This window comes from Syngnathoides biaculeatus, chromosome 14 (genome assembly GCF_019802595.1).
Source record: "Syngnathoides biaculeatus isolate LvHL_M chromosome 14, ASM1980259v1, whole genome shotgun sequence".
Lineage (NCBI taxonomy): Eukaryota > Metazoa > Chordata > Actinopteri > Syngnathiformes > Syngnathidae > Syngnathoides > Syngnathoides biaculeatus.
The window spans coordinates 11,653,385-11,677,529 of NC_084653.1; the positions used below are offsets into that span (position 1 = coordinate 11,653,385).

The following is a 24,145-nucleotide window of genomic DNA, read 5'->3' on the forward strand; positions in this document are numbered from 1 at the left end:
ACATTTGGAAGCAGGGGGTGAGCTCGCCACGCGGCTCCCAATGTAAACTTTCACTCCGGTGAAAGAAGTGTGAGAAATGGCTCCAATGGAGATGTTTGCTATCGGGAAAGAGCAGAAAATGAACATAATATGAGTAACATCTATATCATCCCCGCAGGGGAAAGGAGAAGATGCCGCCAAATCTCCAACTCTGATTAGAAGCTTTGGCACGTGTCTGAAAGTAGGAAAAGGTTGGGGGGGGGGGGGCAAATCTAGGGTAAGCGGAAGATCATTTATGTTGATGACAATAAAGTCAGATTGTGGCCTTCACTAATGTGAGCACGTGTAGTACGCAGATGCTTTGTACAGCTGTGTGAAAGCTGATAAGATTCGACGTCAAATGGGGTGAGGTGAAACTTAAATACGAATATGGGAAAAGATGATGATGTGGCATCACATGCTGAAGAAGTAAGTCCAAAAAATACAAAATACACTTTTAAAACCGGTGGCAGTTTGACCTCGCAGTACATGAATATCATGCACATCAATAACTATGGGGAAAACTGATTGTCAAGTTGAACACATCTGAAATCAAGTTGCAGTTTTTGAGTTCCCGTGATCCTTATGTATGCAGTAACGACCAACCAAAGCTTCAACGCTTTGTGCTCTTGGTGGGCTGGGGTGCTGCTGATGGAATAGTTTTGTCAGACCAAACTCCTCATTTTACGACCCCCCAAAAAATGAAAACTGCCACTGGATTCATGTGTGCGCCAAAGTATTGGGGTCTTGAGTTATTTTGGTGATATCCGTTAGAAATGAACGAAACAGATATAGTGGTCCAGTTTTTCAAGATGCAGACTGTTGTTCGTAATTTCATGCGCTGAGTTGCAGACAAAACTTTTTTTTTTTTTAACATAGCAGATGTTTAAAAAATGGTGAAGGAACACCTTTAAACAGGCAAAATGACCATATTTAGGCATATGAATGAAATTACTAAAATTACTGCAGTTTACTGAGTCACTACTACAAAACTATATTTTTGTTTTTCTAATTGTATTTTAGGAGTTTGCATGTTCTCTCCAAGCCTGCGTGGGTTTTCTCCAGACACTTCGGTTTCTTCCCACATTCCATAAACATTAATTGGACACTCTAAATTGCCCCTAGGTGTGATTGTGAGTGCAGCTGTTGGTCTCAATGTGCCCTGCGCTAACAAGTCAAGGCAGTTTCAGCATGTCACTAGAAAGGTGGCCAACCTGACAAGGTTCTGTGCTGATGTCATGTCGTGGTATCAGGATCCAAGATGGGTCAACTTGCCCCCCCTACCAAAGACACTCTCTCCCACTCTTGTTTGCACATGAGACATGCTAGGACGACCTTGCAAAACATCAGCGACACATCATAAAATCAGGTCAGATTGGACTTCCATGTCGAGCCCTGCATGCCTCACAATTTGCTTTCGCGACAGATGAACTGATAGCTTGTAATGCTCCAAAATACTTCTTAAAACTGTTAACTAATATGACATAGCCTACCACCTCTATTTAGCGCGTACTGTAATTCCCCCACAGGTGTTCAAAGACACTGCTGGCCGTGCACTTCGTTGAACAAACTCAACCAAAATAAACAGGTAATAAAAACGTTTCAACACTAGCTGAAAAGGCCACAACGGTCTCTCGGGGACTCTAATGTACACGTAGTTTGCCAGTTAAGAGTCATCCTCAAGCCTCAGCTCACAACAGTCAACTCTGCACTCTCATTTGCTGACTCCCACGTCACTCGCCAGGCCAGGCCAGGCCAGGCCCCACCTTTTAAAGCCACACACACTCAATGTTACCGATAAACACAAGGGCTGCGGAAGTGCTGGAGTCTATCCGAGCTGTCAACGGGCTAGAGGCAGGGTACACCCTGAACTGGTTGGCAGCCAATTGCAGGGAACATAGAGACAAATCGCTGCTCTCACAATCACACCTATTGGAAATTTAGAGTATCCAATTAATGTTGCATGTTTTTGGGATGTGGGAGGAAACCAGAGTGCCCGGAAAAAAACCCACACAGGCACGCGGAGAACATGAAAACTCCACACAGGCAGGACCGGGATTGAACCCGGTACCTCAGAACTGTGAGGCCAACGCTTTCCTACTGATCCACCGTGCCGCCTTGTTGTTTAATATGTAAAATAATTTTTGGATCCAATTAATCAATGGGACCATCGGTAAAATAGCTGCATATAGTAAGTAAGTTTCTTTCGGCTTGTCCCTTTCGGGGTTGCCACAGCGTGTCATCTCAGATGAATGCACATTATTGTTTGTCACAATTTTTATGCCGGATGCCCTTCCTGACGCAACCCTTCTCAGGGAGTGGAGGCCCCGTGGGATACAAACCCACAACCCTGGTTTACCAAACCAATGCTCTAACCACTGAGCTACCGGGCCTTAGAATAGCTGCATATATAAATCATATTTATAGCCCTATCTTAATGTACTATTAGTTCTCACCTGTTGAAAAAAAATCCTCCAGGTATGACCTTGAAGTTAAAGTCAATGAGCACAACCTCTCCATTCCCATGTCCATTTGTGAACCTCATTGTGTTGATGTGGATTGTTCCTTGTTTTCCTCACTGCAAGGTGACCCAAGAGTAGCTTCCAATTTCGCTTTATCTAAAGAGTGGCCACATGCACTTCGGCGATCTTGAGCAATTTCACGTCTATAGGACTCGGTAAACAGCCATTATACCGTGAAGCACTGAGTGAAGGGATTGTCCTGGATTACAGTTAATAACGCTGTGCCATTATAAAGAACGGACAGTTGTTATTGTCTGTAGAGTTTGCTGCCGTGCCAAATACATCTGTGGGATCATGACGTGGTACATTTGTCTCATTCTGATGCATTTCTTTTATGATGGATTCTCCAGTGATTTATAGTATTCATCAACTCACATCAGGCACCAAGGTGTTTCTGGGAGGATTCTAACCCAACAGCACCCTTTGACCACTGTTTGCATTTTCAGGAAGTCAACCTTTTTCAACGTGCTGACAAAGAGTGAGCCCGCTTCTGTACATGTCCCCTCCTTCTGCACCATTGACCCCAAATGAAAGCAGAATGCCCATTCCGGACCAGCGCTATGATTCCCTGTGAAATTTCCACAAAACAGCCAGGTATGAGGTCTTGCCGTTCATCTCTCTCTTTCTCTCTCTCGCATTTGACATCTGCTCACAGTCGTCTTGCTTTCTCGAAAAAATCACGTTGGTATGCCCTTCCTTCCTCTTGTGCGGGACGTATCCTTGCCACACCACTCAAATCACTTTTTTTCATTTAAGGAAATGAAGCGTTTGAGCCGTGAGTCATTCGCATTTGTAGAGGCTTCTCCAGCTGGGCTCTACATGCAAAAATTTACAGTGGTCCGCATATCATATGTTCTACGCGTGTATTTTAGAATGTGACCATGAATCTCACAAGTCACAATAAATGTATCTGGAATGCTTCTTCCATGCGTGTTGCTGAATGAAGTCGTGTAAAATTGGACATCTATCAAAATGATCTGGTGCATGTATAGACCAGTGAAAACTTCAACCACAATAAAATTATTAATAATACAAATTACATGGACACGCCTCTGAAAGAACAATTAAATAAGTATCATCATTTTTATGAAAACTGAATATTTGATACAGTAGTCTGGAGGTCATTAGATTGTTCAGAGAAGCAAGCACAGTGGTGGTAGTAGTCTGATTCACAGTTTATGTTTATGTTCATGGTTTGAATCTCAGCACCGGCCTTTTTGTGAGGATTATTAATAATTTTTAATACGTATATAAAGCTAGATGGGTAATTTTAAGTGCCACCCTGACTGTACTGAAAGTTTAGGTTGACGGGTGTCAACCCCAAGCCGCTCAGGCATCGAGGCTGCCCACCACATTATTTCATCACGTCCACTCAAGCAAATCTTCCAAAAACTGGATCAAAATTGCAAATTGTCTTTACTTTGAATAACGTGGAGATACTGAATAGATTTGACTAAACTTCTGATTTTAAAACTAGTTATCCATCAATGTGTTGTGTACATGTCATAAGATAATGAGGTGATGACACGTTTGGTTTCACAGGCAGAACAATCCTCCAAGGCAGTCGTAGTGGGGTACGCAGGCTCTGTCTTGTGGTCCTTGAATATAACATCACTGCCCAGTTCAGTTCTATATCATTGTTAGTTTCAGTACATATGGATTTAATATGGATTAACTTTTTTTCCCCATTCATTTGGGAAAAGATTGTATTTTATTTTGTATGCAGAATCGATTTAAATGGACTCAGTCATAGTACTTTGTTTATTTTCCTAGATTTAAGTGCAGTGTTAATGTTCAAACTATGCATAGTGCTTACAATATTATTAAACATACCTTTTAGGAATAAAAGTTTTGAATGAACACACAACGCTACTTCTTCTTTTCCTTTCGCCTTGTCCCGTTAGGGGTCGCCACAGCGTATCATCTTAGATGAAGACATATTTGCGACTATATTTTAATATTGGTACCATGATGATTCCTTTAATGTTCCAGAACCACTGCTGTAAGCATTACAATGCGGAACCATGAAAAGAACACGTTTGGCACACCTAGACTAAGTTTGTGGTGACTCGGACTGGGACTCGAGTGGGCCCTGAAAAAGTGATCAGTGAATTCAAAATCAGAACAAATCTTAGAATATCACGCTTCTTTGGTCTGACAAGCCCTGGCTGCATCTACTGCCACGCCGCGTTAATGGGGGGGGGGGGGGATCATGATTTGAAACCTGTTTATGACTGATTTTTACTGACTGCGCATGTGCGTAGCTGGTCGTGGATCACTGACCCAAATAGCAGTAACCCTACACCGAGGCTATGATCTCCGCAGAAGGAAGAATCTGATTACCCAGCCCAAGGAGTTGCACGGATATTCATGGCTCCAACACAAGTGAAGTCCGAGAAATGATGAATGCCATTTTTGACAACCTGGTAAAAAAGACGAACTTTTCTGGAGGGTGAAGCGGCAGCCAAAATGCACCAGCGTGCTCTGTTTCCATTGCAGTAGATGACTTTCAAACAATCACATTGACTTTTTCATTCCTTGGACTAGAACATCTCTTTATAACTAGTACAAGGAGTTATGATTTGATTCTGATTCGGAAGTCATCAGTTATTGTTAACGTGAATAACCCATCGTGACATTTAAGGGCGAGTCTGAGCCTTGTGAAGAATTCTGAATAATTTACTGTGTTATGAATTTAAAACCCGAGGCAAATACGACATTGTCAAGCGCTGACCATATTTTTCTGGACTCTGTCAGACGCAGCAAAATCCCAGCATATAACGTTGTGGACATTGCCTGCACGTACAGCAAAATGTGCTGACGCCTTCCGAGGCGTGGGAAACGCCTTCCCGTCTCCAGCGCCCACTGTGGATCTTCCACATGACACGTGAGTCAAAAGAATGAGCTGGACTTCCCTTCACAGCATTCCTTGTGAGCGACTCCGCATGGTGCAACAGTGGATGGCGAACATTATGACACAGCTCAAAGGTTTGTGAAAGACTTGCAGCTTTTTCAAAGCCACACGCCTTGGTTGTGCACAACTTCTTATTCTGCTTGGTGTCTTAGGTGCAGAGATCAACATAAAAGTCACAATTCATTAAGTTGGAGCAAAGCTCACATTCCCTCTGAAAAGGCTACCTCAAAGAGAGTGACAGAAGTACAGAGGGTTCTTGTCTGTGTTAAGTTTCAGAAGCTATGCGGCGGCATGGTTTGAATTATGCTAGCATCCCATGCCCGTTTGATCTCGGACTGTATACGTGCCATCAAGATTCGTGTGTGTTTTTCGAAGCTTTAAAAGTTATCAAGAGACATTTTGGGAAGAGCAAAAAAAAAAATCTCCCTTTACTCCCGCCATGGTTTTTGCAGTGTTCTTTCGAAACCATTTCCAACTGAGGAGATCAAGGTAGGATATGTACCTCTGCCAAGGCCACACACGCTCACACTTAAATTCTAACTACAGAATCATGGTTCCTCTTCAACTCACCGAGGTGGTTTTTCAAGGATATCGCAGCAATAATAATATGACAGACTTTCTGAATCTGTCCCCACCCCCGAGAGGATATTGTAACATTTTTTTTCCAAAGCTGCCCTTCAAAGAATCATGAACAGTTGCCACATAGGTGAAAAAGTGTGGCCATGATGGTTTTGCCTACATTTCTCCCGAACACCATTTGGAGCTCCTTTCCTTCTCCATCCTGCTTGTTGCAGAACCTGCGAGGCGCTAGTGCTCAGGTGGAGAGGATATAAGGGAGTGGCAAAGAAGTGTAGGCGTTCTTTTCTTTTCTGACATGGCATATGGCACCAAGTTGGTGTTGCGGCCAAGTTTTGTTGTTTCAGATTTACCTGTTTTTCCCACAGCTGCCCGGCACCATGGATGATTGGCATGCTGAATCTTTTCTTGGATTATGTCATTTTAGTTTGGGGTGGTGACCACCCAATATCCCAATTCATTTGTTGCTTATTTTGTTCACATATATTTTTTTTTGTCCCACACAGAAAGTGCTTGTTTGTCATTACGGTTAAGAACGAGGACTTTATTTTTACTAGTAGCGGAAATTCAGTGCTGCGCTTGGCGTAACTCTGCGAGGAGACAGGCGAGACCCAGTTTTGGTAATTTCGTGATATACATGGGTGCCTTTAGGAGGTGGAAGTAAAGTCTTTAATGCTAGCATTGGTCACTGAGAGTGTAGTGGTACTATTGCCTGACTTTGATGCAAACAATATGGGTTCAGGTCCCACTCAGTGATGCTGTGAATGGTTGTCTGTCTCCCATATCTACCCTGTGATTGATCGACGACCAGGGTGTTGCCCGTCTATTCGATGCCTGTTTCTTAGGACTCTGAAGTGATATAGAAACAGAATGGATGCCTAAATTCGTTTTAATATTTTTACCTTTGTTTGAATGTTGTGGAGATCTTATTTACAACACTGCCTACAGTTAATAAAGGTTTGCTAATGGCAACAGTTGACCCTTTCAGACCCCCTCCCCCCCCTCCCCCACAGACACACTCTAAATACAAAATATATGCGACAAACAGATGTCTTAAAATAAAAGGTACATGCCATATGTCAGTAGTATGGAAAAGATGTTCTTGAAACTGATGTTAGCATTCTAAACTTTGCAGGATTCCCTTTCCATTTGTCAAACCCCACATATTTGAAAAGAGTTGAATCATTCATAGGTCATTTCCCTTATTTTTCGGACAGCTGCAGTCCTTCTGATTCTTGTTTAACTGTCAATAGTGTTAATCTCCTAATTGCCACCGACTCTAAAACCATGTCAAGTAGTTGCTTATTAGTGGTTGAATATAATGCTGCAGTATGTTTCTGGACTATGTCAGCGCGAGCTTTGCAGATGCAGTTGTTGATGTTGTTCTGACTTAACACAGCGCTTGACTTTTCAAATTCATACTAAAATCTCGTGACAAGTGCTTGACTGGAATGTTACACCAACTGGTCTGTTTTCGGAAAATGATGAAATGCATATGGAACAGCATTGTTGACACGCCTCTCTGTTATGGAACAGAATTGGCATTGCGTCAATTGGCTGGCGACCAGTCTTGGATTTACCCCATCTCTCACCCAGTGCGAGCTGGGGTACACCTCTGCACACCTGGATACCTGCGACACTAATAAGGATAAGCTGTCTAGAAAATGATGGCTGAACTGTTATATCTCCACATAACGGCATGTCATGTTCCCTGTGCTGATCATTCCTAAGGTTCTGGTGTGACTGACTTATTGAACAATATTTTCAGTAAATCATTGATTGCACCTCCCTTTGACTGACGTATTTGATTATTCCTCCATTCAGTGTCATAATACCGTCACTACACATCATTGGTTGTCGATCAGTATCACCGCACAACTGGAAACATGTTAATCACTCTTTGTAGATTTGTTTCTCACAATACCAGATTTCTGACTTCAATTATATAGTTGTATAAAGTCCTTACATAATTTAAGGATACCATGGCAAAACAGGGAACATTAAATGGTTTGTATTTTTATTCATTCATAATCTTTCACAGAAGAGGATGATGAAAGTTTTCACGTACCATACAACTGTAGACCTCAATGCATGTTTTTGTTATAGTGACTTTTTCTTTCCTCTGGCTCCAACTACTCCAGATACATTTCTGTTGTGTTGGACCAATCAATATGATTCCGCTTATGATTCATATTCTAAACGAACATTTTAAATCTTCTCGTAATGGTGGTCTCAGACATGCATTGATTCACAAGTGGTATCTTTAGCAGTGCTGTAGTAAAATTAGGTGAATGGGAACAGTGTCCTTGTGTAACTAGCCATGTACTGATTTTTATGGCATGCATTATTTGGCCACTATGGGTGAGTGATGTGATGGTCACTTACATGGTAATATTTTGGGGGAGCTAGCGTTAATCCATCCACACAGATGTTTCCCATGTGAGAATGGGCTGGCAATTGTTCTGGAGTCTTTTAAATTTAATAGACCAAACCTACATTTGTGCTTGTAAGTCACTAAGCTGCTCATTTTATGAACGTTGAGCTCATTTGTGGTATACATGACTAGGAAATCTCTGGAAAATACTTCTTCTGTCTTACGCTAAAATCTCCCATGCTCTGTGTATTTTGGAGATTTTATTTTGATCTGGACTCACTTGAGGCAATGCGCACAAAATTTACAGCAATTGTAATCCATTCACAAATCTTCGGAAATGCCTTTTTCTGTTCTCGTATGGCAGTGCCCCAGAATGCAAAGCAACGTGTGTTTGATGTGTGAGAATTTAAGAGCCTTCAGTGCAATCCCGTCAAACAGATGTAATCCATCATTCGAATTGAATTTGTGTGTACGCACCAAACATCAGTTCAGAGTACCCTCCCTTTTTGGAGTCCTTGGGAGGGGTGCTAGAGAACACCCCTGCTGGGGATTCCATCGTTCTGGTGGATATTTCAATGGTCATGTGGGCAATAACAGAGAGACCTGGAAGGGCATGATTGGGAGGAACGGCCCCCGATTAGAACCTGAGTGGTGTTCTGTTATTGGACTTCTGTGCTCACTGCACATTGTCCATAAAAAACATTTAACGTTTAAGCAAAGGGTGTTCCTATGTACACTTAGCACCAGGACACCCTTGGTCACTGTTCGATGATTGACTTTGTGGTTGTATCATCCGACTTGCAGCTGCATCTTGGATACTCTGGTGAAGAGAGGGCCGTGTCACGACCCATCGGAACGAAGGTAGGACCCAAATGCAGGATTCGTCAGATGCAAGGTAGTTCGGGGAAAAACGTTTATTATTAGAAGGTCGGGGATCGGGCAGGCAGTCAGGTGCAGCAGTGGTAGTTCGGAAGTCGGGTGAAGAGAGCAGGTGAGGGGGCAGGCAGGAGTCGGTACACGGGAGATCGATCAAGGGAGGCAGAAGTGTCAAAGGAGTCTGGCTTACGGGGTCGGTCACAGAACAGGCGAAGGTCGGTACACACAGGTTGACGATCAGGGATACGAGAGTGCTGGAATGGGACATGAACCTCAACGATCTGGCGGAGAACCAGTCGTCATCGGGGTCCTATATATACAGGGGATAATCAGCCCGCATGAGGCGCAGGTGTGTGCCTCCCAATTAGCGCGAGTGAGTGGGCACCCGCACAGCCCGGGCTGGAGCAGCAGGATCATGACAGGCAGAGCTGTTGACAGATCACTACCCGGTGGTGAGTTGGCTCTGTTGGTGAGGGAAGATGCCGGTCCAACCTGGCAGACCCAAGCGTATTGTGAGCCACTGTTTGGAAGGCCTGGCAGACTCCCCTGTCAAAAGGTCTTTCAACTTCACCCCTTGGCAGAACTTCACCCACGTTCCGAGGGAGGTGCGGGACATATAGTCCGACCGGACCATGTTCCGTGCCTCCATTGCTGAGGTGGAAAACCAGAGCTGTGGCCATAAAGTGGTTGGTGCTTGTCGTGGCGGCAATCCCCAAACCCGTTGATGGACACCAGCAGTGAGGGATGCTGTCAAGCTGAAAAAGAGTCTTGTTGGGCCCCTCTGGTCTGTGGGACTCCTGAGGCAGCTGATGGGTACTAGCCAGCCAAGCAGAATGCAGCTTTGGTGGTCCCCAAGGCAAAAACCCGGGCATGGGAGTTTGGTGACGCCATGGACAATAACTTCCGGAGGGTTTTAGTAAAATTCTGGTCCACCAAATGGCATCTTGTTAGTTGACACGCCTTTCCAACATTGCATGGACATCAACGACAGTGCCTCTGGATTGGCAGACTGGGGTCATGGTCACTTTTTTTAAGGAGAGTGTGTTCTAAATACAGGGGATCACACTCCTCAGCTTCCATGGTCAGGTCTATTCAGGGGTGCTAGACAGAAGGGTCCATAGGGAAGTTGACTCTCAGAATCAGAAGGAGCAATGTGATTTTCGTCCTGGCTGTGGAACAGTGGACCAGCTTTACACTGTCAGCAGGATCCTCGAGGGTAGATGGATGTTTGGCCGACAAATCCACATGTGTTATGTGGACTTGGAGAAGGTGTTCGACTGTGTCCCTCGAGGAGTCCTGTGGGGGGTAGTTCAGGAGTATGGGGTACCGAAGCTCCTTATACTAGCTGTTTGATCCCTGTATGACCAGTGTCAGAGTTTAGTCCACATTGTCGGAGTCAGGCTCATTTCCGGTGAGCATTGGACTGCGCCAAAGCTGCCCTTCTTTACTGATTCTGTTCATGACTTCTATGGACAGAATTCGAGGTGCAGCTGAGCTGTAGAAGGGGTCCGGTTTGGTGGACTCAGTATTGTACCCTTGCTTTTTGCAGATGAAAATATTGTGTTGGCTTTGTCAAGCCATAATCTCTAACTCTCACTGGAGCAGTTTGCAGCTGAGTGTGAAGCTGCTGGGATAAGAATCAGCACCTCAAAATCTGAGACCATTGTCCTCAGTTGGAAAAGGTTCAAGTGTACTCTCCAGATTGGGGATGAGATGCTGCCCCATGCAGAGGGGTTCAAATAGTAGATAGAGTGAGGGAACAATGGGAGGCAAGTGCATCGTCTGTGGTAATGTGGATTTTGTATTTCTCCGTTGTGGTAAAGAAGAAGCTAATCCGAAAGATGAAGCTGTTTATTGACCGGTTGATCTACCTTCCCACCATCACCTATGCCATAGGTCCTATGGTTACGAGCTGTGGGTTATGAACAAAAGAACAAGATCCTGGATACAAGCAGCTGGAATGAGTTTCCTCTGCAGGGTGTCCCGGCTCTCACTAAGAGGTAGGGTGAGAAGCTCGGTCATCCAGGAGGGGCTCAGTGTTGTGCCGCTGCTCCTCCACATTGAGAGGAGCTAGATGAGGTGGCTCGGGCACCTGTTTAGGATGCCTGTGCATGTCCCATCAGGAGCAGACCCTGGGGACCCCCCCAGGACATGCCAGCTATGTCTCTCGGGAGCCCCTCGGAAGAACTAGAGGAAGTGGCTGTAGAGACGGACGTGTGGACTTCCCCGATAATGCAACTGTCCCTGTGAGCTGACCTCGGCTAGGGGAGGAAAATGGTTGGATGGAACAACTTTTCCTTCAATTTCTAATAAAATATGGAATAATATTAAAATTCTTTTCCACAAAGAGAGAAGAAATAATGTTGGAAATGGTTGAAAATGCCAATGCATTATTACAAGTGAAGACTATTTGTAATTTTGGTCCAGAAGAGTATGAATGAAACCCACACGAGTGGTCTCTGAGGAGAGCGCTGCCATTAGGTCAGAGCTGATCGGACCACTGCAGAATCGGTGATCCCCGAAAGAAGACGCAGACATGTTCTACCTCATCTACCGTTGTGTTCCATAATGTGGTAACGCTGCCAGCTCACCTCATATTTCCAGTTTTGTTTTGTTTTCCCTCAATTAGCTGTGTGAATGCGAAGAAGATGTGTCACCTTGACAAAAGTTGTATTGGTTGCAACACAGATTAGCCATGATTTTGTCACGCAATGTGTGGCCTTGGGCCATCCAAACCTCATTCCAGGTTCCTGACTTCCTGGAACCTTTCTTTTTCTTTTTTTTGGTGCAAGGTTTTCTCATGCTGTGGCAGTCGCTAATATAATTGTTGATTGTCACTGTATAAGAAGTAAAAGCCCTGTTAGCATTGCTAAAAGACATACACAAAATTGTTTGAAAGCATTTGTTTATTTGAATTCAGTCTTTGAAATTTCAGGTCCAAAAAGTTTCTTTCATGTATTGGATAGACTTCCAGAGTAAAATGAGTGTTGCTGAAGCTAAAAATAGCTATATAATGTATGTAAATGAATGTGTGTGTGTGTGTTGGATTATATGAACCCATGTAAGTTTATCAGTCCTTTTATCTTGAGAATAGATAAAGAATATTCAGTGAATTCTTTCACAAGTCTGACTTTTTTTTTTTGTAGGTCCGTGATTGACATTCACAAGTGTCTGGAAAACTCCATGCTCTGTGATTTTACAGCTGACTTCAGAATTCAACAAATCTTGCGTCTTTGGTGTTCATTCCAAGGTTATGTGATTTGGGTGTGTCACAACATCTGGATGGGAGACTATCCGTCGATGAAAAATTCACAAATCTTAACAACACACTTAATACCTGAACAGGAGCATATAGCCCTTAGTCTGCTGGATTTTCTTACTACTGTGGAAAAAGGGCATACCAGACCAAGGACTTGAATGAACCTTAAGATACATGTGAAGGTTATTTAAGAAATGCCTTTTTATAATGTGTCACCTCCATTTTACGGCACTCAGGTGCCGTAAAAGCAATTCCTCACAAATATTCTAAAACTGAAAAGAAAGTGAATGTTTCTTGTCCGCTGTGAAGTTGATAAATCTCTTGGGGCCAATCTAGGCTGTAAATCTCCCCAAACGTCGTTAGCACGTCGAGAATGTTCACAACAAACTTGATCCACGGCGCAGACGGTTGTAATTTTCTGTAACTGACGCCAGTCATGGCATCTCTCCAGGAATTGTACAGTACCTGATCACTCACCTGCTCATATAATTGCCGTGTTGACAAGCATTGGCAGTACTCATAGTTGACGCCGCCCACACATTCGTGCGCGTGTGTCTGCGTGTGAGCATCTACACGCCTTTTGTATTGTTTCAATGTGATTATGATCAATAATGATTCTTAAATGTGTAAGTACTGTTTAAAGTGATGTAAAGAAACAAAGTGCAAATACTTTGTACTGAAGTAAAGTTTTTAGTTTTTTTTTTCCATCATGGTTTTTACTTTTTCATCGTACTTGTACTCCCTTGGACGTGCGCCATCATATTCCCGTTCTTGTATTTACAACCAGAGTATTCACTAGCTAACTTTGCTGATTTGCTTCTTTATCTGTTTGCCAGCGAAACCCCCTACTCACTAGGGAAAACATTTTGTTTTTAAATCCTTTGTTTGCTTAAAAAAAAAAATCAGAGAGCAAAATAAACTCCCCCATGTGTGCACATTTTGTTTTTAGCTCCTATTAGTCGTTGTTTTGAGCGAATACGTGTCTGGATCATTTAGCGGTGGTAGGACCATCGTCTTTTTGTGCGCTCTGTGTTCCAGCCGCTGTCGCAGCATTTAAATGAGCATTTTGCTTGAGCGAGAATGAAGAGTTTTTGTCAGCCTCCACTCACGGCGGATGATTAGAGCGAAATGCCTTCCCATCTCGAGTGCAGATCGCCACGGCTCCAAATAAAATCCTCGGTGATTGAAGGTCGCAATATTTTGAATTCAAATGGGCCTGCAAGATGAATTGCCTGAAATAGACTTGCGACTCTTCCTGCTTCCTCCTCCTACTCCTCTTACTCAGCCCCCCTCCCCCTTCCTTGTTCCCCCCTCCCTTTCCACTGAGAAAAGAACCACTGGGAATGGCAAGGCCCGATGATCATAGAATTATTGGATGGTGATTCTAAACCCTTCAAAGAGGAGTTGCTATGGAGATCTCGTTCCAAACTGTGAAATGATTCTGCTTTGAAAGGCCGGAGGGTCTGAAAGGCGAACACATCATTGTTCAGGTGGCGGTTGGTTAGGAAATTGCTGGTGCCTGTGCAATCAGCGGCACTATGGCGGTGAAGGACCTGAAAAGGTTTGTTCTCTGATGTGGGACAACACTTGTGTGCGTGTGAAGCTTTCTCCCAGTCCAGGCACTCGTGCTCCGCTGCTTTTTGCAAAACAAATGGAATATAAATGGTCAAGCTGAAGATGAGGGGATGAACTCATTTATTTTGTTTTTGGGTCATCCTCAACAAATCGCCTTTTCGGACCTGATCGTCTATACTTGAATCAACTTCGGCCTGTTACCCTTATTGTCCTGAAGATCGTTACTTGTTCCTATTAGGATGGAGCAAGAAAAGGATCTCATTTTTTAAAATGTATTTTTTATTATTCATGAAAAATTCCCCCCGCCCCCCCCAAAAGCATACAAAACTGCTAGGAAAAAAAATACTAAGAAAAACAACGCAAACTCTTTGAGAGAGGAAAAAAAACTCTAAGCTAAGTATAATTAAAAAAACATCAATATTATTGTGCAATAATAGATGTGTAAAAACACATAAATGCTCCTTCACCCCAAAATGGGCAAAAATATAAAATTTTCACAGGAAAATTTCCCAAAATATCGTGGAAACATGAAAAAAGGCTCTGTTACACACAAACAGAAAAAATTATCTATTAAAAAAAATACAGATATTTTAAACCTGCCTGCACCACAAAAAGCAATACTAGTTAAAGTAATATGGGGGAAAAAAGGAGAAACATACCAAAATATTACCCTGAAAATATCTGAAAAATATTCTAAACCATGAAAAAAGGCTGTTTTACACACAAAAACAGATTAAATTATCGATTAGAAATATACAGATTTTTTAAAACGGCCTGCGCCACGAAAAAAAAATACGATTTAAAGTAATATGGAAAACAAATGGTAGAAACATACCAAAATGTTAGCCTGAAAATAAAAAATATATTTTAAAAAAATATTCTAAAACAGTCATGAAAACAAATTCTTGGGAAAAAACTAATTGAAAATATTACATTAAAAATGTGGGGGGAAAAATGAGAATATAGGTGTATATATACAAGATTAGCATCGCTCCAACAAACATGCTAGGAAAAAATAGAATATGAAAACGTAAAAATCCATAAATTCTTACAAGCTGCCTCGAGTTCAATAGTAAAGTGTTTGTCTTGACGTCCTTGCTGGTCTACTGATGTAAAATTGGTGATAACGTTGCCATAGTAATACCAGATTTGATCTAAAAAGAAGCCCGTTAATCATACACACTGATTTGATATTTTAAAGGGGAAACGATGACATGCTGTAGCTTTAATACTTTGATTTCAAACGAAAATTCATGTGCTGCCATTTTTTAGATACTTTAAAGATTGGATCACAGGGTGTCAAACGCATCATTTTGTCAAGCTGCCTTTAAGTTGCCAATGTATTTATTGTAATTGGTATGTTAGTACGCAAAGGAAGGACTTCTGAAGATGTCATCGTATAGCTGTCGCGTTTTTATAGGATTCATGAAACTATTTCTGAATAACCCTCATGTTCATCTGTAGTGTTTCAGTACCGGTAAAGCACCCATTATGAGCATCGCCCTTGACAGACCCGTAAAATAGCTTTTACTGCTCTGAATACCAGCAGAATTGCGGCGCTGACTTTGCGTGAACACTTTTTAAAGGCAGCGGGAGGAATTCTTCAGATGTGCTCTTAGCTGCCTTGCATGTGGAAACACGCACAGGAAGTTGGAGGCGAATGAATACTGTAATTTGACAGAATTATGTTGACCACGTATCCTCCCAGGTAGCGACATCACAGCGAGGTACCTCAATCAGTATCAGTATTGATCTTCGACTTGACACAGATTGCTGTCTTGTCTATCTACGTCATTCAAAAGTGATGATAGTTAAAGCTTCTTTTCAGGGAGCGGGATGGCGTTCACTGAAAAACTCAAAACTTGAGAGCCAACCGTGGTCTCTGCTACGATCATTTCCTACAGTCGTATTATCCTGTAGTTCTTGTCAGGCACCCAACCCGACCCCCTCCCCGAGCTTGGAGTGCCACCATAAATCCAAAAATTGGAGGCCTTGGTCAAGCCCTTACAAGGCCATTCATGTCCACTCGCTCTAATCAGTTTGTTGCCTTTGAGACTGACCCGTTTCATCGCAAAAATTGTACGGTTTAGGTTTAACATAGAACTTTAGACTTTATTCATACTGTATAAGTAGCTGTTATGCTATTAGAAGTGTATGTTGGTCAACCTCCCCTACTTTAAAAATATATGTACAATTAATGTAAGAGCTTTACATACACTTCAAAAATACACGTTTCATATTTTGTCTCACTTTCGGAAGTCAAATCAGATTAAATTTTTCATGTTTCAGATCAGTCAGGATCACCAAAATTATTTAATTTTGTTAATTGGAACAATGATGGGACGGAGAATTTCTTGAAGAACTGCACATTATTTTCTTTGAGGTCAAACATTTCATACACTTCCTTAGTTATGGAGTCACATTTCCTCTGAACTCCATGACTTGGGTCAAATGTTTTGGGTAACCTTCCAAAAGGATCTGACAGTACTCTGCTGGAGTCCTGGTACATTCCTTCTGATAGAACTTGTGTAACTGAGTCAGGTTCATCAGAAATTTTACTCACAGGCCTTTTTCAGATCTGCCCACATATTTTTGATGGGATTCAGATCAGGATTTTCTGATGGCCTCTCCAAGACATTGACTTTGTTATCCTCAAACCGCTTTTGAACCATTTCGGCAATATGCTTGGGGTCCTTGTCCATTTGGAAGACCCATTTGCACCCATGTTTTAGCTTCCTGGCTGATGTCTTCAGATGTTGCCTGAAAATCTCCAAGTAATTCTTTCTTCATGATGCCGTCTCTTTTATGAAGAGCTCCAGTTCCTGCTGTAGCAAAACAGCCCCACAACATGACGCTGCCACCTCCATGCTTCACAGTTAGTATGGTGTTCTCAGGTCTGCAAGCTTCCCCCTTTTTCCTCCAGATGTAACATTGGTCATTATGGCTAAACAACTCCACTTTAGTTTCATTAGAACACAGGACACGTCTTCAGAAGTTAAGATTTTTGTCCTGGTGACTTTTTGCAAACTGTAAACTGGCTATTTTGTGTCTTGAGGGGCAATTGCTTCATTCTCGGTGAGTGGCCTTTCAGCCCATGTCTGTGCAGGACTCTTTTCACTGTGGATAATGACACTTTCTTCCCAGCTTCATCCAGCATCCTCACAAAGTCTTCAGCTTTTGTGCTGAGGTTGATTCGCACACTTTTTTTTTTTTTTTTTTTTAACCAAAAGACGTTCATCTCTGGGACATAGAGCCTTCCTGAGCAGTGTGATGGCTGTACATTACCATGATGTTTATACTTGTGTATAATTGTTTGAACATAGCATCTGGAAATTGTACCCAAGGATGAGCCAGACTTGTGGAGTGCCATGATTCTTTTTCTCATTTCCTGCCCGATTTCTTTAGATTTTCCCATGAATATAAACAAGGAAGTCGAGTGTTGGAGATGTGGCCTTAAACGCATCCACAGGTGTGTCGTCAATTAAGTCACCTGTTGTCAGTTAAACTAACAGGAGCTTCCAAAGCCATGACCTCATCATCTGCGCTTCCTTAGCGTTCTTAAGGACGTAGTACTAAACTTTTCACCTCTAAGAAAATAATGTGCCATTTAACAAAATTAAATTTTGCTCATCCTTTTTATTTCTGATCCTGATTTAGCTCAAACAGGGGAGGTTTAATCTGATTTAACTTCAGATAGTGAGACAAAAAAAATTATATATTTTTTTCACAGTTTATGTAAATTTCTGGCTTCAACTGTATATATATTTAATTTAACAACATATCACATACACTTGGAAGCATACAAATTCACATACATCCAAAAAGAAAAGGTCTAAAAAGGAAGGAAATGTGTTGTAAGAGACTCGCAGTATCATTGTTTGGCCACTAATAATAAGACCTCAGATTTTAATTATTCTGTTTTATTTTCATGACGAGGACTGTTAATGTAGCATTAAAAAAAAAGGACACTTGAGTTGTGATCACATCCCCGGAAACTGGAGGTGCTGCGTCTTTGGGCCAATCGGCGGCCTCACAAGAGCAGGACACATTACAACAATCCAGTGGAGGACTAATTGTAACGAGTGCCCCCTCAGACTACCTCTCTTTTTTTTTTCGCTTTCACCCTACGCATTTGTTCCCCAGCTCTCAGCCATGAATTCGGTGGCTGTAAATTTGAAGTGAATGTTAAATTAGGCGGAATTAATTGAAGGGCATTACTGTGGTATATGTGGTGGCCAAAGGAGAACGTCATCTGATGACTAACTAGTGAGTGATCAGCTGCTCCTGCACTTCTAAAGCCTTTATATTATTGAATCATCTGCTTTTCATGTAAAGGATGTAAGATGGTAAAACATTGGAGCTTAGTCCTAGAAAAAAAACCTCTCCAGAATATTTTTAATGCTTTCATTTGTCATGATTGAAATCAATTGTGAAAGATTATTACTAATTACAGTACTTTTGAAAACTTACGTGCAAAAATTGCACTGCAGAATTCATGCTGCAAAGTATCGCAACTTTACATTGTGATTGCTGCTAATGTACGTATATTATTCCAGCAAACAAAATGATTACATTGCACTCTATTTTCTAAGTTCGAGGCAGAGACAAAGACACATTTTCATTGCAATCAGTGCTAAACAGGGAGCTGGTAAATTGGAGCAGCAAAACAATAATTCCACTGATTAGCCCCTTTCTGTGGAGCCTAAGTGAACTGTTTATACTGTGAAGTACCTCTGCAAGACGAGATGAACCAAAACAGGCTGATTAAGCCAAGAGTAATTGAATAAGTCCATTTCAGCATGCGGACAACGAGTCTTCAGTATAGCGTCTGTCCAGTAAGTCATACGTGGACCAGCGATGTTAGCTTACAACATCCGTGTTGTTCACTTCAACGTTAAAAAAGAAACAATATGAACTGAATAGAAGAGCAAGCTTGCGTGCACTCGGGAAAGATTTTTTTTTTGTTCCATCTTATGACGTGCAAGAACTCCCTCTATTCAGTGTTGACGCTAATTGCTCCTGTTGTCATGCTAACATGCTTGCGGTGGCTAACTGTTACCAGCTATAGTTAGAAGTGGCAAACACTCTACACTCGAACACAGATTTGTATGTTAAAAAAAAAAAAATTGGTAATTTTTGGGTCAACTGTGGTTAACTTGAAAAAGCACAAATTCCGAAATGTGCCTGGGGACAAAGTGTAAAATTATGTAATGTGCAATACTCATTTTGATAACATGATACAGTGGGAGGAAACCTCAGTACTCAAAAATACTTTCCCCCTTATTAACTCGCATAAAGCACTTATGTAAAGAAACATATGTTCCATTAGTGTTGTGACGTGACTAAATGCTAGTTACCCAAGCATTACAAAAGTACATTCCATCTTGGAATCTGTTGTATAATCATTGTTAATGCTTTCTGGTTCACGTTCCTCTGTGTTGAGCTGTAGTCACTTTTATTGTTTTTTCCCCACCTTGGTAAATAAGAGAGCACAAGATCTCAGTCAAGAGTTTAACTGCAGTTGACAGTACCTCTCTGTTTGCATTTTTTTATTAAATGTTTTTACACCATGTCGTTATCAGGGGAGGTTTAAAATAATGTAGCCTATTTTCAAAAAAGTAAGCAGTCAAAAGTCCAAATATCTGCTTTCAAATGCGGAAAGTAAAAGTAAAAACTCTTCCGGAAAATAAATACTGCTGTAAAGTTCAGATACCTTTTAAAAATCTACTTAAAGACCCTGTAAAGTTTCTAAATACATCATGTGTGTTTCAAGATCATTGCTGAAAATGTGCAAAGATTGAGAACTTTGTAGATTTGTAGTAAATTGTGGTAGTGTAGCTTTCATGTGATTTTCTTTTTTTTTTTTTTTTTTTTAAGTCTTCCAGAGTTATTTGGGTCATGGCTAAAACAAAACTGGGTCCAGTGATGGACTCGGGTCTCGTTATGAGTCACCCCTGCCCCGCTATAAAAGAACTTAAATACTTTTGTTCGCATCAGCCTTTCATTAGCACAATTGAAACTTGCAGTTAGCTAGCTAGCTATGGCTAGACTCTGAAAATGCAAAAATCTTGTGGGTTTGCACACAACATGCACAGAAAAGCAGAATAGCAAAGACGAGGGTATATATTCTATTTTAATCCCAATTTGTTAGCAGTGATTGTGCGCAGCTCACATTGAGGAAGGGATTTTTTTTTTCATCCTACAGGGATTTTAAGATGTGCTTTAAAGAATTTGTACACTGTTATTTCCCACTGCTGGGAAGTCACCATTCAGGAAGTAATTATAAAATGAGCGCATGCAACACAACTATCAACGTGAAATAAGTTGGAAGGTTCTTTTGTGGGTCATGAGGATTACAATTCTCTATTGTGGGGAGGTTACTTTCGGCTTGTCCCTTTCGGGGTCGCCACAGCGTGTCATCTCAGATGAACGCACATATATGTTTGGCACAATTTTTTTACGCCGAATGCCCTTCCTGACGCAACCCTTTTCACCCTGGTTTACCAAACCAGTGCTCTAACCACTGAGCTACGGGGCCTCTGTTACAATTCTCTATTGTACATATTATAAATGCCTTCATGTTTGACAGGCATTGTTTGTGACACTTGTGACTCATCAATATTCCATGCCTGCATACGTGTTCCAGCATGATGGTTGATCGTGTGAGAGCTTTTTTTTTTTTTTTTATGAGCCAATCATGATAGTGATGTGACTTTCTCTGGAAATAGTGTCTGTCAACACTATTTTTATACGGAGCATTCACAGACGTCACAGAGCATGGTCTGAACATACCAGACACGTTTTATTGAATGCCTTACCTGGTGCTTTACCTGGCTTGTTCCCTACTTCCTTGTTGAATGAGATGGCATTCCTTTGATCAAACTGGTTATTGTCGTTGACTGATGTAAAAAAAAAAAAAAACATATTCAAGCTAACGTAGGGAGTAGTCGTTAGCATGCGTGCTTCACAATTCTAAGATTTGGGGTTTGAGTCTGGGCTCTGGCCTTTCCGTGTAGTGTATTGGTTTTCTCCTGGTACTCTGGCTTCCTCACCAGTCCAAAAATGATTACAATTGAAAACGCCACCTTAATCCAGCCCACAGTGCCAGTTATAAGTGAGCATTATTGTCATTCTGGTGTACCTAATCTTCTGACGAGTGAGTTTATGTTATCTATCCATTTTATTCATAGCAGTTATCCTTATTAGCTATTTTAAAAAATAAACATTCACACTCACACCAATGGATATAGTATAAGTATTCAATCAGCATGCATGTTTTTAAAATGTCGGCGTAAACAGAGAACCTGGTGAAAACCCATACAAAGAAGGTGAGATTCCAAAAGTCATTCATCTCACATCCAAATCTATCATCAATTGTTTTGTTTTGTTTTTGAAAGCCCGCAATTTCCACAATGGCTTTGTAACAAAAACGTCTTTGTGGCGGAGAAAAAGGATAAGACTCATTGATTCCGTTTTTACCGATTTGACTCCCTCCTGCTGTGACTGGGAAGGAGGAAGAAGAAAAAAAATCAATACTCGTGCGTCGTGTGTCCTTGCGCTGGAGTTTCATTTGATGATGACGATATCATCCATGTTGAGGGGAGCGCGGACCCCACGAGGGACATGGAGATCATCCACGAGGAGCTGAGGCTGGAGGGTGAGCAGATGATCTTCCCTATTACTAACAAGCTGAAGAAGACCATTAGAGACGGCGACAAGAAACTGAAACCAGAATACAGTTCGTGAGTCAGTCTCAGCAGGATCTTTGCATCCCCCCCAACAACTCTTTTACCCGCCCCCCCTCCCAGCAGCATACATATAATCACCCTCCCACACACATGGCAAAAGAAGAAAAAATGTTTTTCATAATCTTCACGCAATAGCGCACCCACCCGCCCCCATCACCATTTTCTCCCTTTCTGAGATTGAAAGTGATCAGGGGTCAGGAGCGTGCCGCTGAAGAAATCATTAATAGAGAGTTACTTATTCAGTGGCCGACCCCGGGTCAGCGCTGTGGCCTAATGAAAGTGTTTCCACACAGCTCTTTTTCATCTTAAATACTCGCATCACTGAACATGCAGCTGTGTAAGGGAGCAGGGGGGGAATGGCGGGGGCCTTACAGCCTGTCTACATCGCACCAAAATCGTTGATGATTCAGCGAAACCTTAAAGTTTCTGTCAGGTGAAAATAAATGTCTAAATTTGACAAACCACAGAGAAATGTTGCAGAAAAAAACTGCCAAATTTAAAGAAGATAAAATAAATTGCCACCTTTATAAAATGAGAAAAACAAAAAATCAAGTTGATCCTTCTCTAAAACCATACCCTGCTCAATGAAATACCTGGAAAAATGGATGCTACTTTGTCAAGTATCTTCTTCAGCCGAAACACATTTGAGCCATCAAAATACTCAATACTACAATCATTGATACCTCTGGTGACTGGAATAAACCCCCCCCCCCCCCCCAGATGTAGTCGGAATGCTTTGCCAGGCCATGACGATGAGGTGTTCTAACGCTCTAAAGCAGCCACGCCACTCCAAAGTTCCATTTTGGATGTTGTCTCATGAGTCGGACTTAACAGAGCACTATACAGTTCTCATTTCCTGAATTAAAAATAAGTCAAAATGTCTGTTTTTTTTTTTTTTTTCTTGAAGCTGAAACTGAGTTATGACATTTAGTAGAGTAAAGTCAGTTACAAGCTTCGTCACAGAACAAATTCTGTATTCAGAAAAGATGGCTGACAATATATGCACCAGGGAGGTGCACACCGGTATTTAGGGGGGTCGGATGGAAAGCGCAACATTGGCTGAAGATGTGTGAAAATGCGGCCTCATTGTTAAGATGATGAGTCTGAACCGGCAACTTGAGCTGTGATTTGACTGTAAATGTCCCATGATGCATTTAAGGAGGGGGAGGTGGCATTTCACTCGGAGAGAGGCGCCCCCGCCACTCCGAGGCTCGGACCACTCATTACACTAACGAGAGGGGCTATTTCACCTGCTGCACAGCCCACCCCCACCACAGCAGCCACCCCCCCAACCCACACACACACACACACACAACCCGTGCACCCCCACTAACAGGAGCCATTCAGCCTAGGCAGGTGGCCGCTTTGCGCACATAATTGCTGACAATTTTTGGCAATGAATAAAAATGATCTACATTACTCGTCAAAGGTTGAGCAAGGCAAGTCAAATCTATGGAAGACCTCTTTAGATGGTAAGAAAGAATGACGCTTATCAAAGACGGTGCCAGGCTTTTAAGACCGGAGGGACGCGCCTTGATTGTCTCCTCGGGCGGCTGTGTGGGCCTCGCTCAGCTGCCGCCAGTGACATTTTTTGCATGTTTATGTCGCCAATAAATGCACGGCTATGCCTCATCTTTAAATGCAAAGGGGGCCAGAAAAAACTTCTTACGTATGCTTCTGCTAGACATGAGTTCAAGTTGCATGTGTGTATGTTGTGGCCAAAATCATAACAGTTTTTGATAATAATTAGAATAATTGATCAGTTATTCAGTAAGGAAAAGATCTGTACTTTTTCTGCACTACTTTTCAACAATGTGTAAACAGTTTTCAGTCAGTCTCTCTCTTATATATAATGATACATACAGTAATATTCTGCTATATTGCAGTTTACATGTTGCTATCCTGCGATATTACAGATGTTTTTGTTACTGTTTGGCCAGTATAATTTCTTTACGCTGGCCCGTGTATGTAATGTGTTTGAATGTTTGTTTTCTTGTTGTCGTTTTTAAAATGTGGATATCAAGAGCCTTAAAAATATATGTACTGTAAATGCTATAAAAACATGCAAAGGGTATACTGTGACGTGTCTAGCGTTGAGTTCACTTGTTGCAGGGATGATCTGAAATGTAACACCAGCGATGGAGGGTCGATTACCGTATTCATTTTATGTGCTTTTCAGTGCTTTTAATAAGTGTTGCAAAAGTGCTATGATGATTCAATGACAATAATAATAATCATAATATTAATGAATAATCATTTTTTTCATCCCTCAACAATCTCCTG

General features: G+C 41.8%; 1 pseudogene; it reads left to right on the forward strand.

The window, feature by feature from the left end:
• Nucleotides 1-2,834: 2,834 nt before the first annotated feature.
• The window catches only part of LOC133512513 (obg-like ATPase 1), a 57,622-nt pseudogene continuing 36,311 nt past the window's right edge, over nucleotides 2,835-24,145 (forward strand).